Raw genomic sequence first — 17,070 nt, 5'->3', positions numbered from 1 at the left:
GACACATGGTCTTAACTCTCATCATGCTGCTTCTGTTCTAGGTTGCTTAGCTTGAGTCATCTTCTTGGGGATTAATCAAGTGAAAAGAATAAGCTCCTGGGCCTTCATCTAGCTGGCCAAATCCTAGAATTCTATGACTTTTTTTGAGCAACTACTCAGCTCCAATGACAAGGGGTACTAAGGGTAAGGAGCTTTTTTTTTTTTGCTTTCTCTGCCATAGGAACAATTGTGGAAACTCAGGATGGATGACGAGCATGAGTGGCTGAGTGGGGGGTTTTAGAAGATCTGTTCTGATACCCAGCATTCCACAAAATAAATGGAAGCCTTGTGATCCAAGGAGACAATAATTTCAAAGGCCTGAAAAACCAATGGAATGATGTAGGGATAGCACTGAATGATGAATGTATTCAACTACTTCCATATATACAACACCTACATATGGCAAGTATGCACTTGATAGGAAAAAGACACACTGAAATAAGAACCGGAAAGATTCCTCCCAAAACTAGTGTGGGACACAGCTGGTTAGCAAAATGGCTAAGAACACAGTGCATATGCTAAGCACGTATATGCAGGCAGCTCACTGCTGAATCTGAACGCTGGCTCTACCACATATTAGTGATATTACTTAATCTCTCTGTGCATGAGTTTCTTCATGTATAACATGAAGATAAAAACACTACACCCACTGAGCAGAGTGGTCCTGAAGATTAAAGGAGTTAATATTTGTAAAGTGCTTAGAATAGTGCCTGACACACAATGAGCGACATCAAAGTTGTACAAGAAATACATTAAAGCTAGAATAAAATAGACACAAGATATTACGGAGTACGCAGGGAAGAAATACTTGACTGCACCTGGCCTGAGTCTACAGGACCAGAAAAGGATCACAGAGATGTAACATTTGAGGTGACTCTTAAGAGAGGACCCGGAAATCACCAATGAAAGAGGGGAGGGAAAGAGAAAGACCAGCAAAAGGAACAGCAGGGAAATGGGAAACTGCTTGCTATGTACCTGAGTGTGTTTGCACAAGGAGCAACAAGAGAGGGGAGTGAGGCATAAGATGATTGGCTAAGAGGAGCCAGGCCATGAAGGGCCTTGTTATGTTATGTATGAAGTACCATTAGAGAATGTTAAGCAAGAAACATTTCATGATCAGACTTGCAATCTACAAAGATCACTCTGACCACAATGGGGAGGATGGATTTTGTTGAGTGGAGTTGGGAGCATGAAAACCATTTACTGGGCTGCAGGCGTAAAAGCCCGGCAAGAATGGCAAGAGCCTGGAATAATAGCAACAGACAAACCAATTTTGCTTGCTATGGTCAAATTTGTAGTCAGCTTATTTTGAGTGAAGGTATTGACCTTGAAGGCAAAGAGATAAAAGCACAATCAAAAATAAGCTTCACAAATCAGAACTTGGTGCTCCAAATTAAAAGCCAGCCGTCGTCTCCTGTTTGATACACGGAATGCAGTTAAATGCACACCGTTTATTTCTGACTTTTGAACTCATGGAATAAACTGTCAATTTTTATGTTACCTGGAACAGTAAAGAAACAATTACATGTTAGAAGATTTTTTTTTAAGTTTACTGACTTATTATACGAGAGAGAGAGAGAGAGAGAGAGAGAGTGTGAGCATGAGTGGGGGAGGGGGAGAGAGAGAGAGAGAGAGAGAGAGAGAGAGAGAGAGAGAGAGAGAATCCCAAGCAGGCTGCACACCACCAGTTCAGAGCCCAATGCGGGGCTCAAACTCATGAAACGGTGAGATCATGACCTGAACTGAGATCAAGAGTTGGATGCTCAACCAACTGAGCCACCCAGGTGCTGCTGGAAACAATTCTATGTTTGAAAGGGCTAAGGAGTTCTATAAATTTCCTACATAATAAGATAATTTATCTGTGATTACGGTAATTCCCATAAATAATTATTGAGGAATTAATTCAGTGAGACTGTAATAATAATTGTCAAAATTTCTTGAGCACTTACTCATTTCCACTATACTAGCAATTTATGTATATTATCTCATTTAGTCTTGTCAATAATCCAAGGAGATAGGCATTATTAGTCCCATTTCACAGATGATAAATATGGGTTTAAATGTATTTAGCTACTCCCCTAACGGAGATATCAAGTAGCAGAGTGAGAACACAAGTCTTTCTGAATGTTAGGAGTCCATAATGATGATGTCTGTGGTGTCAGCTCTTGCACTGATGAATTTGAGCTCAGGTATACTTTTAGGGAAATGAACACACTACTTCCCAAAGCTTGCTGTGCATGGTTAAGGCATCGTTTTTCCTATGCCAGTAGATTTTCATACAAATTATTATGCTTTCATTTTCATATAATGATGTTTTTATTGAGGCCCAGCATCTGACTTAAAGTAACAAATTATTACTTGAATACAAAATGCCAAGCAAACTAAGTTTAAAAAAGATTGAAGACAACACAAAATGACCCTGTGGCAACAGGCTCCTGTTGGCAGAAAGGGGTATAATGCACTATTGACCACTGGATGATCTGGAGTCAGCCAGGATGGACTTTGAGTCCCAGCCCTAGCACTTACTATCCGTGAGATACTGGGCACGTCACATAGTGACTTTCCTTATCTGTAAAGTGGGGGTGACAGTGACTACAATGCAGGCTAGTTTTGACATTCAATGAAACGACACAGGCAGAAGGACTAGTTCAGCGATGACGAACATTACAGATACTGCTTCAAGTTTAGTTGTTTTTTTTTTTTTTCCCCAAGTGTGACTGACTCAAAAAATTTGTCTTATTGAATTGGCCTAGCTGGGATAATATTCATCGTGGCAGTTTCCTACTGTTTTATATGTTCTTTTAATTGAATTTGTTTTTCATTGAAGAGTGCATTAAGCTGCCTTTTCATTCTCTTATGAGGATAATGTCATAACCTTATGTTTGACTAATCTCAAGTCCTGAATGGAAAAGGTGAATTTAAAAAAATCTCTTCTGGAGTTATTTTTATACCATCTATCCTGTGTACAACATAACAATCCTGCAGCTAAGTTTTGCAACCCATTCTAAAAGGTCACTTTTAATGAATTGGGCTTTCCGTGTATCAATCTTTCTACATTTACATTTTCTGGAATTTCAACAGCAGAATTTTCTTAAACTAACTGAATAAATATTCAAGTCTCAGTGTGTATTTTGAAATGACTATCTGCATCATGTTTTTAGATGAAAACAGAGTCTCTGGCTGCACATAAACAGGTTTTACTGATCTTTTAATGGGACCAAGTGAAACAGAGTGCTCTCAACGTTTATGAATGTTGTATAGGGATGCCATTCCCCATTCTAATATTTTCTCATTTTAACACCAATACTACTGCTTTCTTTCACTAATTAGCCATTAATGTTCCTTTGGAAGACACAGATCACTGGCAGGGTTCTAAATTAATGAGCCTGACTTTGTCTTGAGGGAGGTAGGGGAGAACAGGAAGTTATAGACATGTATTAGTCACTGCTTCACTCAAGGAGAAGAAGAATAGTTCTTTTACATGTGGTCTTTGAAACGGTCGTGGGATATTTGAACTAAGGGGCAATTCATTCACCAATACTTTCTGAACACACATTTTGTATCAGGCAATGTTTAGGCCTAAGGTGGGGATGGGCAGGCAGGAGAGAAGTGAATGCACAAGATATAACAGTCCATGCCCTCAAGGGCTTTATAGCCTCATTGGGGAGTTTAAATAGGAAAGGCAGTTAAAATCCAATGTGTTCATGGTCATGACAGAGATGGTTTGGGAGCCATAGAAGGATATCCAGTCCAGTCTTTGGATTGATAGTGAGGGAGGGCTTCCTGGACAAAAGTCATGGTTAAAACTGAGATATGGAAAATGAGGAAGACTGACCTAAGAAACTAGTGAGGGTGGTGTGGTGAGTTGTGAGGCATGTCTATCAGGAAGGAGAAATAGCATCTGTGCATGCCATGTACAGGTAGAGTCGGTCTTGATTAGGGATCTACAAGTGCTTCGTTTTGGTTGGAAAATACAGTTTACAAGATTGTATATCAAGAGGTAGAATCACAACAATGAACCAGGGCCTTGTCTGCCCTGTTAAGGAACCCAGCTGTGGTTTTATAAAGGACAGTGATATAATCACAACCTGTGTATGATGAGGAAGAAAGGCTGAAAAGCTAAAAGAAGATAAGGAAACATCTTAGAAGGTTAATGATCCAAGTGAAACATGCTTTTCTAGTGATAGAAGGCATAGAGATGATATATTGTATCAAAAGATAATTGGGACACCCAACAGACAGGGTTTGGTGATTGACTAGCTATCACAAATAAGGGCCACAGGGACTGCTTCTATGGAGTAAATCCAAGGAATCCATCTATAAGGTTTTCACCGCCTCTTTCATCCCCATTCCCTTTTTAGAGTGGCCTGGGTGAATACTGCCATGACAACCAAGACTCACATGCACGAAGTTAGAAATTTGTAAGGAGGAAGGAGAAAATAGACCCTCCAAATTTGGGGGAGGGAAAAAAAAGATTGAGGCTACATGAAAAGAACTGGGACTCTGGGAGTCAGAGCTCAAATGAGGCACCGTCCCCAACATCTGCATGACTTCTGTAATTGTCCTTGGTTTTGGACATGACCTAAAGAGAAATAGTTTGGCAAGAGATCCTAAATGGAACTTGCCTTAGTTCTACCCTGTTACTCTCCCATTTTTAAGCAAAGCTCATCTGAGTTTATCGTGTTGAACACCTCACTTGACAATTAAGTCAGGTGTGTTGGGGTGGGATGTGGGTGGTAACTTGTCATACTCTGGTAAATAGTTTGGCCACCAGCAAGTTTCATTGGCACAAAGACTTTTCAAGCTCTGGGTTATCTTACACACTGGCTAGGGCAGTGGTTCTCAACATTTTGTAGTAATAGGTTTTTAAAAATGTTTATTTTTTAAAAAGACAGTGTGAGCAGGGGAGGGGCAGAGAGAGGGGGACACAGGATTCAAAGAGGGCTCCATGCTGACAGCAGTAAGCCTGAGGCAGGGCTCAAACTCACGATCTATGAGATCACAACCTGAGCTAAAGTCAGACACTTAACTGACTGAGCCACTCATTTAAAGAAAAAATCAAATTAGCACTTAACATGGAAATGCAAAAGGCCAACCATGCAAAGGATGAAAAGTACAGCTGTTTTAGTTGAGGAAGGTCTGAGGGCCCAGATGATGGGTCCTCTCTCATCTCCCACGACATAGCAATTCTTCAGGAACCACAGGCATCGCTGATGTGCACACTCATACTCACAGGCCTGAGAGGTGGCTTTTTGCTAAGGGAAGGATAGCAGCTCAAGAATGCTCAGACACCAGAGCACCTAGAAACTATGGCATTAACAGTATGGCATTCCTTCTATCCAATGGACAAGGTCAGTTTTAATTGCAGAAGGGAGGAATATTTCACATTCAATCATCATTTATATGCATGAAGAAATCCAAAGATCAAAATATGATCAGCTAGTCTTTTTTAGTTTCTGCATTGATAGATGTTTGCTATTTGCCCATTCAGTTTATCTCCCTCCAGAACCTTCCAGCAGACACCAGTAATTTAAGGATAGACCGTAGAAGAAAGATTAAAGTTGCAAAAGTTCTATCCATATATTTTTCCCCTGACAAATGAGGAATGGCTGCATTATTTAATTTAGGGTGGAGAGAAGCATGTTGATTCAGCTTGAAATACTAGCACTTCTCAGGAATATGGCTTGAGGATCAGTGTTTTAATCTGGCCATCTGATTTTGATGTATAAAATCTGAGGCATACAGGAGGTTCTTCCATGGGATCACTAACCAAAAGTTTACTTGTTTGCCTGTTTATCTTTCTGCAACAGTGTCAGGTCATGGTCAGACACTACAGACTCAGAATATTTAGTCTGGTATATTCAGGGCAGAACACTTCCTCCTGGCTTTGATAGAGCTGATGAATTGGAGATATTTTGATGAGCATCTATTTTACTCCTGTCTTTCTGGGTGGAATGGAGACAATCGGACAGGAAAACAAAATGCCTCTCGTTTCTAAATATTGAGCTTACCATCTGGACGAAGCAGAAGCTGTGGTAGTCAAAAGAACCGATTCATGCTTTGAGATGTTCAATTTCTGGACTGTGGCATGGCTCATGCAACCTGTGTTCATCTGCGTTTTGCACCTGTGTTACTTATGACTCTTAGGGTGTCAGTGCTCATAAAGACTTCTTGGAAGCAACTAGACTAGCATTGTCCAAAGGATTGATGGGACCAAAAGGAGAGGCCTAGAGGGGGACTTCCTGTTTGGTTACCAGCCTGCGGGAGGAGGGATAAACAGGGCAGTGGTCTTGGCCTCATAATCACTGCATGGTGCTTCGAACAGCATCTTTAGAAGGCTGGGATCAACAGGAGAAATAAAACCTTTCTGTAAACAAAGCAGCAGGTTGCTAAAAGGCTCACAGTGAAAGAAAACAGAACCAAAACTACTGGTGAAAACAGGAAAGGAAACGAATTATCAAGTAGTCTGGCAATAATTTCTCAAGACGGGGAAATCATTAGCAATCATGAAAAGCTCTCAGGATAGGGCAAGGCAAAGAGGTAAAATTCTTAGAAGCACTCACAAAGAGTGCACCCCATATATTTGACTTATTTTGCTGTTTTTTTTAAGAGAACCATCATTATCTGGAAATGCCAGAATATGAAGAATACCTCTTTTTGGTCAAATAGCATTATTATTTGTGATAACTGCATTACTGGCAATTTATCTTGAGGAGGTTATCACATGATGGTCAGGCACATAGTCTCAAAGACAGACCACTGGGCTCCATTCTCAGGTAGGTATTTCTTGGACATTTTTCTTAACCTCTGTACCACTGTTTCATCACCTATATTCGGGATAGTAGTGGTGCCCACTGCATAGGGTTGCTGGAAAAGCAAATAAGCTACTACATGAAAAGCACTGAGAATAGCATTTGGCATATTATAAATACTACATTAGAGTTGGCTATTATTATTTAGTCATCTGTAAAACAACGCTAACTGACGATAATAGCTGATATTTACTGAGTGCTTTTTGTGAGTCAGATATCATGCAAGTATGTCACCATGGCAACCTATTAGGCAGAAGGCTTATTATCCCCACTTTACAGATCAAGAAACTGAGCAGCAAACCCTAGGCCTGACGTGCTTTATCATTACATTTTGCCAGCTCTTGAATATGAACTCTGAACTTCTTTTTCCAGTCATTTCAAATATCTCCTTCATCTTGTAGAACAGTTAAAGAAATAAATGTACTTCACTAAAAAGATGGCTAAACCAAGGAAAGAAGAAGAAGAATTAAGGCAGACTATTCTTGTTTAATTCAGCTCAACAATTCATACCTCCATAAGCCATGACGCTGTGCTCACTGTATTTCACTTTAATGCCATTATTTTACTAGGCAACTTGTACATATAAATATTTTATTCAGACCCTTCTTGTGTGCTGTTAGGATGATGAAAGGCATATATGCTAATGAAGTTCTAAGATTCTCTGATTTTTTCCTTTAAAGTCAGTTGTCAATTATCTATAGCAGTTATTCTAAGACTAAGAAATCTCACTTCTATATTTTCCTAATGGTATCGCCTTCGCTTAAATGAAGCATTTTAGCGGCAACACCCTTAAGAATGACATGACTAGACTACAGCATCTCATTTCATTGCCAAGGACAATACAGGCAGATTCTTAAGGTGCCGCTTTGTTGATAATACTGTTGCCACTATTTATTGTTATTCTTAATTACTACTGATAGTACATCAAAAGATGGAAAGGATAATTGAATAAAAGTTTTTCCTATTAGTTCAAACTCAACTGGGAAGCACATGGTCCCCATAGTCCCTCTGACTCCATCGGTGTCTACCCTCCATAAGTGTCTACCCACTATACCTCAAGCACCTGCCTAATTAGTCCATTTATAGATCTAACTACTTCCAGAGAAGTCCCTTTTCTGTTGTGGATTGTTACTAATGGAAAGCATGTTGGGTGGAGGCAATATTGTGTAATGGAGAGACCGCTGCTGAATTATCTCCCATAGAAAGTCTGTATTACCCTATCTCAGTGAAAGCCATTTCTGTCCAAGCAGTCACTCAGGCCAGGAATCTGAGAGTCATCTTTAGACAGTGACAGTGACAGAGACAAAGGATGCCTACTGGCATCATCATATTCTGTGTATGCTGTGATCTTCCATAAATTCTTTCCTGATATATTTAAGACAAACAATGTAATATCTATTTCCATGCAAACTGCAGAGCTCCCAAGCACCACCTATAATGGAATCTGAAGCTGCCACAGTTCCTCTAATTTTTTCTCTTACTAAACCCAAACCCCCTGGGGAGTTGATCACTCATTTCCATAGTCCACAGGCATACCTTGTATATACATCTACCGTTGCACTTCCTATACTGTGTGTTTGTGTACATGTATGCACGTATATGTGTGTGGGTGTATTTGCATGCACATGTGTGTATGTGTGTGTCTCCATAAGACTGGAGCTCTCCATGGTCAAGGTCCTAGTCACATCTGAATCCCAAATGTACAGCGCAGTTTCTGGAATGTGGTAGGACAGGAGGTACTCAATAAATTCTTGCAGAATAAACAGATGACAGGCAGAAAAGAACAGACTAAGGTTTTGCTTACAGGTCTCACATAACCTTGGAGAAATCACTTAATTCCTCTCTACTTGATTGAATCTTCCATTAAAAAAAATTTTTTTTAACATATTAGGGGCACCTGGGTGTCTCGGTTACATGTCTGACTCCAGATTTTAGCTCAGGTCATGATCTCACAATTTGTGAGATCAAGCTCCATGTCAGGCTCTGCTCTGACAGTGCAGAGGCTGCTTGGAATTCTCCTGTCTTTCCTCTCTGCCCTTTCTCCCTCTCTTTGCCCCCCCCCCCGCCTTCTCAAAATTAATCTCAAATAAAAGAAAAAAGAATCCCCCATAAATTTATTTTACATATTAATATATGTCCTAGGAAGCAGATGTGTTGTGAAAATCAAACTAAAAAAAGATTTGTGAAAACCATCTAGATGCTGTGAAGTGCCACGTGTGAGAGATTAAAATATTGTGGACCCAATAAAGGAAAAACAAGGAAGGAGAAACTACTCTTACAGGATTTCTCAAGAGGTGTACTTTTTGGAAACCATGTCTCAGTTAACAATCAACAGTTTTAGAAAGGGTTTAGGATTCTAATCACAAAAAGGAGAATCTTTATTTCTCCCTTTGGGATATGACATTTAACAAATTAATTTAGAATCCTTTAAGACAACAGAGCTAAGAGGAAATTGAGAACACTTGTACTAATCACTTCCAACTTCAATGTAGAAGGTCATATATCTAAAAGGTTACTACAATGGAAAAATTCAATTACTAGGGACTCCTAATGGGCTTTACTTAAAATAGCACAGAATTATAATGTCTTCATTTGTAATGAAAATCATCATATTTCCTCAAATACAGGCATACGTCATTTTATTGTGCCTCACAGATAACTGCATTTTTTCACAAACTGAAAGCTTGTGGCCCTGTTTTTCAAACTTCATTTGCTTACTTCATGTCTCTGTATCACATTTTGGGAATTCTCACAATATTTCAAACTTCTTTATTATTACTATGTCTGTTATGGTGATCTGATCTGTGTTCAGTGATCTTTTTTTTTTAATGTTTTCTTGTTTTTTTAATGTTTATTTTTGTGATAGAGAGGCAGAGAGCAAGGAAGATAGAGAATCCGAAGCAGGATCCATGGTGTCAGCACAGAGCCGACCCGAGGCTCAAACTCACGAACCCACCCATGAGATCATGACCTGTGCCAAAGTGGGATGCTTAATCGTCTGAGCCACCCAGGTGCCCCTTCAGTGATTTTTTGATGTTACTACTCTAATTGTTTTCGGTCACTACAAACTGTGTCTATAGAAGACAGTGAACTTAATTGATAAATATAGTCTGTGCTCTACTGCACTGAGGGGTCATTCTCCCATCTCCCTCTCCTCCAGCCTCCCTCAGACACAATATTGAAATTAATCCAGTTAATAATTTATATTGGCCTCTAAGTGTTCAAGTGAAAGACTCACGTGTCTCTCACTATAATTCAAAAGCTAGAAACAATTAAATTTAGTGAAGAGGCATGTTGGGAGGCCAAGACAGGTGAAAAGCCGGGCCTCTTGCACCAAAGAGTTAGCCACACTGTTGTGGATGCAAAAGAAAACTTGAAGGAAATTAAAAGTGCTACTTCAATGAGCACACAAATGAAAAGAAGCAAAACAGACTTATTGCTGATATGGAGGAAGTTTTAGTGGTCTGGATAGATCAAATTAGCCACAATATTCCCTTAAAGCAAAGCCTAATCTGGGGCAACAACTTAACTCTCTTTAATTCTGTGAAGGCTGAGAGAGGTGAGGAAACTACAGAAGAAAAGTTGGGAGCTAGCAGAGGTTGGGTTTAAGGAAAGAAGTCATCTCCATAACATAAAAGTGAAGCTGAAGCAGCAAGTGCGAATGGTAGAAGCTGCAGAAAGTTATCCAGAAGATCTAGCTAAGATCATTCATGAAGGTGGCTAAATGAAACATCAGATTTTCAGTGTATATGAAATAGCCTTCTATTGGAAAAAAATGCCATCTACAACTTCCATGGCTACGGAGAAGTCCATGCCTGGCTTCAAACCTTCAAAGGATAGGCTGACTCTCTTGTTAGGGGCTAATGCCATTGAAGCCAATGTTCATTTACCATTCCAAAAATCCTAGGGCCCTTGAGAGTGTATGCTAAATCTATTCTCCTTGTGCTTTATAAATGGAACAACAAAGCCTAGGTGACAGCACATCTGTTTACAGCATGGCTTACTGAATATTTTAAGCCCACTGTTGAGACCTACTGTTCAGAAAAAAAAGATCCCTTTCAAAATACGACTGCCCATGGACCATGCACCTGGTCACCCAAGAGCTCTGATGGAGATGTACATGGGATTAAGGTTGTTTTCATGCCTGTAACACAACATCCATTCTGGAGCCCATGAATCAAAGAGTAATTTCTACTTTCAAGTATTATTATTTAAGAAATACATTTCAGAAGGCCATAGCTGCCATAGAGAGTGATTCCTCTGATGGATCAGGCAAAGTAAATCAAAACTCTTCTGGGGGCACCTGGGTGGGTCAGTCAGTGAGGCCTCCGACTTCAGCCCATGTCATGATCTTGCGGGCTCTGTGCTGACAGCTCAGAGCCTGGAGCCTGTGTCAGATTCTGTGTCTCCCTCTCTCTCTCTCTCTCTGTCCCTCCCCCACTTGCTCTCTCTCTCTCTCTCTCTCAAAAATAAATAAGCATTAAAAAGTTTTAAAAAAAGAAAGAAAATCTTCCAGAAAGGATTCAACATTCTAGATGCCAGTAAGAACATTTATGAGTCATGGAAAGAGGTCCAAATATCAACATTAACAGGAATTCGGAAGAAGTTAATTTCAACCCTCATAGATAATTTTGAAGGGTTCCAGACTTCAGTGGAAGCAGCAGCTGCAGATGTGGTGAAAATAGCAAGAGAAGCCTGAAGATATACCTGAATTGCTGCAGTCTCATGATAAAACTTCAGCAGATGACAAATTGCTTCTTCTGGATGAGCAAAGAAAGTAGCTTCTAAAGACGGAATACACTCCTCACGAGCATGCTATGAAGATTGTTGAAATGACCACAAAGGACTTAGAATGTTACATAAACTTGGTTGATAAAGCAGTGGCAGGTTTGAGAGCACCAACCTCAATCCTGAAAGAATTTCTAGTGTAGACAAAGTGCTATCACACAGCAGTGCATGCTACAGAGAAAGCATTCACGAAAGGCAGAAGCAGCAGACGTGGCAAACTTCATTGTTGTCTTACTTTAAGAAACTGCCACAGCCACCCCAACCTTCAGCAGCCACCATTTTTATCAGTCAACAGACATCAGCATGGACACAGGATCCTCTTCCAGCACAAAACTTTCAATCTGCTAAAAGCTCACATGATGATTGGTATGTTTCAGCAATGAAGTATTTTTAAATGAAGGCATATCTATTGTTTTAAAAACATAATGCTATTTCACATTGAATAGACTACATTACAATGTAAACTTAGCTTTAACATGCACTGGGAAACCACAAAAATCATGCTACTCATTTTATTGTGATACCTGCTTAATGCAATGGCCTGGATCTGAACCTAGTATCTCCAAGGTATGAAGTGCTGTGAATGATTTGGTGAGTACATATATTCTCTCTAAGCACAAGTTCATGACATCTGAAGAACTTAGGAGCCAAAGTCCTAATATTTAAATGTTTCAGCAAGAGTTCTAAATGTATGGACCCCAACAAACTCACTCAGCTGGGGTCTATACTTGATGTCCCTTTTGTGTTTGCTTTCTAGAAAACAGGGGATCTTGCTTAAAAATCACTATGAAGATGGTTAATTTGACTTTTTTACTCCCTTTAACAAATGACTTTTAAGGAACTTTAAAAAAAGTGAATGTGACAATCTAGATTCATAGAATTCCAAAATGTAAAAGAATTTGATCATTGAATCCCGTTGTACTCAAAATTGGAGCAATTCCTAAAGGAAAACTAATCTCAGTCCTGCTGTTAATATTCAGATCCGATTGGTCTAGAATGGTCTAGATCCCATTGGCTTAAATCCTAGGATCTAGTATGATTAATAGGCATGCATTGATTTTGATATGCCAACAGGTGAATCTCATTTGTGTCTATGAATTTCTAATTGAGCCTTTTCACTTTATATATGAAAACATTTGAGATCATGAGAAGAAAAATACTTTTCCCAGGCCCTTTGGACTCTCCCAGCTGACTCATGATAAAGCTATGATCATAATCCAAGTCTTCTGACTTCCAGTCCAGTGTTCCTTTTATTTTCAGTCGCTGCATCCTAGAAGGTCACACACCTGAGCGTCTACGTTCAACATATACTTTTCGAGCCCATACTGAATGCCATTGGCCACATTAGATCACAGTGATAGGCAGATACATAAAACAGGAAACCTGAAGTCATAGAATTTAGCCTAGTGGGACAGAATGAGCAAATGGACACTCAAATCATGCAAGTGTTCATGCTTATAGTTATGACACTTGTTAACACAACTCCAATTTATTAATACTTTTAGTGCAGGCAGGTAGGTCCAAACAAAACACAAGAGTTCATCCAATCTTCCTAAAATCCTACGAGAAGTCACAGTTGCTGTTCTCATTTTGTAGATAAAAGGGGCTTTGAGGAGGCAACTCTAACACAACTTAGTGAATAATAATACATGGTTGGGATTCAAACTCTGTTCTGTCCACTCTGTAGAATGTTGAGGACTTAGGCCTCCTCTTTAGGCACAGGGGCAGTTGGGGGGGCAGGGGAGAGGGGGAAGGCAGCAGGACTTTATGACTGTTGACCTTCCCCTGTCATGTGTGAGTGGTACCGCTACATTCAACCCAACTAGAATGACACAATATGTCAGGAAAATAGTAGTCAATATTAACAGCACACTGAAACCCTCCACCATCATCCTCAGGAAGCAGGGGAGTGTTAGCACAACCACTCCCCATCTCTCCCAGTGACACCTGCAACCTCTGTAGAGGCTCCTTAGCTCTGCTGGAGACCAACCAAGAAGAAAGGGTGAGGAGTATGCAAAACCATGATATCCTATGGTGCCAGGGGAAAAAATATCTGTCCAAGTTGGAATTACAGAACAAAAGGAACATGCCATTTGAAATTGGGCCCCCCAAAATATGTTGAGGTCCTAACCCTCAGTATTTGTGAATGTGACCTTATTGGAAATAGAGTCTTTGCTAAGGATTAAGTTAAGATGAGGTCATGGGGGTGGGTCACAGTCCAACACGATTGTGTCCTTATAAGTAGGGGACATTTGGACATAGAGATAGACACATATAGATGGAAAATGTCGTGAAGACACAGGAAGAACACCCACTACTAGGCAAGGAATATCGGAGGCTATTGGAAACTAGGTGAGAAGCATAAAACAGATGGTCCCTCAGAGTCTCAGAGGTAAAGAACTCCTTATACACCTTAATTTCAGATGTCTGGCCTCCAGGACTGTGAGTCAATAAATATCTGTTGTGTAAACCACCTAGTCTGTGGTACTTTGTTACGGCCAATCTAGCAAACTAACATAATGCCTGAGGGAAGAGAATCCCCACTGGGAATCTTAATTACAGCTGATGATCACCCGAATTATCCCTTTTTGTATATAATTACTTAATTCCTTATGGAGTAATCCCATTGTGATGTTTATCCTGTATATCTTTGTGTGTGTGTGTGTGTGTGTGTGCGCGCGCGCATATATATGTATGTGCTCTCTCTCTTTCTCAAAATAAATACATAAACATTAAAGAATAAGAAGTAAAATAACAGTTATTGTTTCTAGTTTATCACTACTATGGATGCACATATTTTCTATACTTTTATCAAGTTGTTCCCCTTTTAATATTTTAAGTCAGGTCTTATCATAATCTTGGTTCTGTGACTTTCATTTATTCCCTCAGTCAGTCATTTTTTCTTCAACTGTTTATTCGGCCAGCACCAGTCTAGGTGCTGGGGATACAGCAGTGAACACAAGAGACTCTCATAATATTCACTCTCCATTGACATCAAGGTTTTATTTTGAGAGTGTTGGGATAGTGTGACCTTGACCAAGTCAGGTATTCTATTGGAGTTTTGGATTCATCATCTGTCAAGTGGGCATGATATTATCCACCCATTATTGTAAAATGAATTTTGGGGATGTGTCCAGATTAGAATTTTCCTGTGCTAAAGAAAGCATCTCACAAAGCATTACTTTACATTCAAAGAGTCAAGTTTACAATTATTTCTGGCATTCAAAACTGAACTGTTGGGGGACGAGGCCACCAACATCACAAAATGATCACCACATTTCTCTTTTGTCCTAAAAGGCAGTTTGCCCAATTCTGCATCTAGTCACTTGATTTTGTCTAAATACTGATGTTGATATTTGTAGCCTATGCAGTCCTATCAATTCCATTCTTTTCCTGTGCCTATGTAAAAAACAACCTAATAAAACTATTGAAAATCAAAATGCACTCAACTGCATATGATGCAAAAGAATGATTCTGCTGAACACAGCAGCTATAAAATGTATCCCAATTCCCTGCCCACCAACTCGAATTCTGAGACTATTTTGTAAATATGCAGAGACAAGCCTTTTTTATATTTATTGGAAGGTCAGGAGTTTTAAAGTGGGGAGGTATACGGCAGATAGGAATATATTATCATATACTTATTAAACAACTTATTGGAAAGAGAAAAATACCAGGCACATCGCAAAGTACAAGACGAGCACATGTGACTTCCACCACCCTGGTTTATGCCAGTATCGTGTCTTAGCTTGGTAATCACAAAAGCCTCCAGACTGTGTTTCCTGCTTCTCCTTTGCCCCCTACTCCACGAAGCCATCAGCTAGAATAACTTATCGAAAATATAAGCTATATCATAACGTTCTTCTGTCCCAAACCTTCATGGTCTTCCCCATAAGGGCAAATTCCCTGCAATAACCTAGAAAAGTATTTGTTGAATGCAAGAATCAATCAGTCAATCAATCAATCAATTAATTAATCAATCATCAGTGATCCTCGGGTCATATGTAGAACTGAATGCTTGCCCTCAGTGACTTGTTAGCTGTTAAGATCGACCCAAAAAACAATCAGAACATTGGAAAACAATTAAATCCTGGGATCCAGGACAAGTTGTGTGAATAAGGACCTTTTGAGAAGTTAGAAAAAGAAGCTGATGTGGGCCACAGTTGTTTGGATTCCTCATAGAGCAGACACATAAGACTGAATTAAGATACTGACTTGATGTGTCAAATTTAGAAGAGACAGGCCCCTCTTGAAGGTGGCAGACAAACTCAGAGCCCAAGCAAACTCTTATCTGGCATCCAATAAATTGCAACTTGATTAAGTGGTATCTTTGCACATATATAATACAAATCCAATTAATATTCTCATTAGTCTTTCAGACCCTGAATTCAATTGCGATTCAACAAGAAGAGATTAAATTATACACAGCCATCAGGAGAGCACTGGTTCTATTTTTATTGCATTCTAATTATTTGAAAATTGGTAGTCTATGTACATATGGCAACTTCTCAATGATCTGAATATCGGATTAAGCGAAACACCCTGGCATTGACAACTAACTGAGTTGATTTCATCTAATGAGATAGGGATGTGGAAAACAGCTATGGGCCTTTCACGACAGGCTGCAGTCTTTCTACAGATTCCTTGGCAAAGAAAGAAGAAAAACAAATTCTATAAAAGCCATGTCTGCCTCTTTCACCAGCAAACTTTGAGTTCTAGAGCATTCCTTGTTGTTTGCTTGGGTAGCGTCTAAAATGGAATGATTGGTTTCCAGGTATCAGAATGTGATCACCAAAGAGACATTAAACAACTCGTTAAAAATATATATCATGGAAGATTTCCTAAGTAAAAGACATTATCAGTTTAGGTAAAGCTTAGAATGTTTCCAAAATTTCAGTTGTTCACAAACACCTTAATATCTTTACCCAAATCCATTATTTCACTCACACAATTGTTATTTTTTTAATTACTTCACTTAATTTATACTTAAATGCTACTTCTAATTTACACGTAAAATGCTACTTACAAGGGAATATTATATCACAATCAAATTGCAGATAAGTACCATTTGTGATAAGGAGGTAATTATAAATACAAATACAATAAAACAACACTGTTTTGGAGTTTTAGGTCTGATCTCAGGACTGTTATCTCTGTACAAAGAAGAGACATAAGAAACTGGTTTTGGTGTGTTAAAGACCAGTACGAAAAAGAGATCGTCTCATTTCTAAAATCAAAGGGTTGAACTAGGATTAGGAAGGGTATAAATACCTCCCTACTAATATGATGTCCATATATCACCAAAAAGCATCTTGCATCATCATAATATTTTCCTTAAACTCTGAGAAACCATGATTTAGAACAATGACTTTCACTTTTTAGTTAACTATAACACACTGTTCATAAATTGGGACAACACACAGACACAGAT

At 39.3% G+C, this 17,070-nt stretch overlaps 1 protein-coding gene across 1 annotated transcript in view; it reads right to left on the bottom strand.

Annotated features, from left to right (window-relative positions):
* Positions 1–17,070, bottom strand: part of KCNIP4 (potassium voltage-gated channel interacting protein 4) — a 537,043-nt gene that overhangs the window by 498,461 nt on the left and 21,512 nt on the right. The window lies entirely within an intron of this gene.

The sequence above is a fragment of the Panthera pardus genome, unplaced genomic scaffold, assembly GCF_024362965.1.
Source record: "Panthera pardus isolate Hobbes unplaced genomic scaffold, ASM2436296v1 HiC_scaffold_13, whole genome shotgun sequence".
NCBI lineage: Eukaryota > Metazoa > Chordata > Mammalia > Carnivora > Felidae > Panthera > Panthera pardus.
The sequence above is the reverse complement of the archived record's forward strand: the minus strand, read 5'-3'. Positions and strand labels throughout refer to the sequence as shown.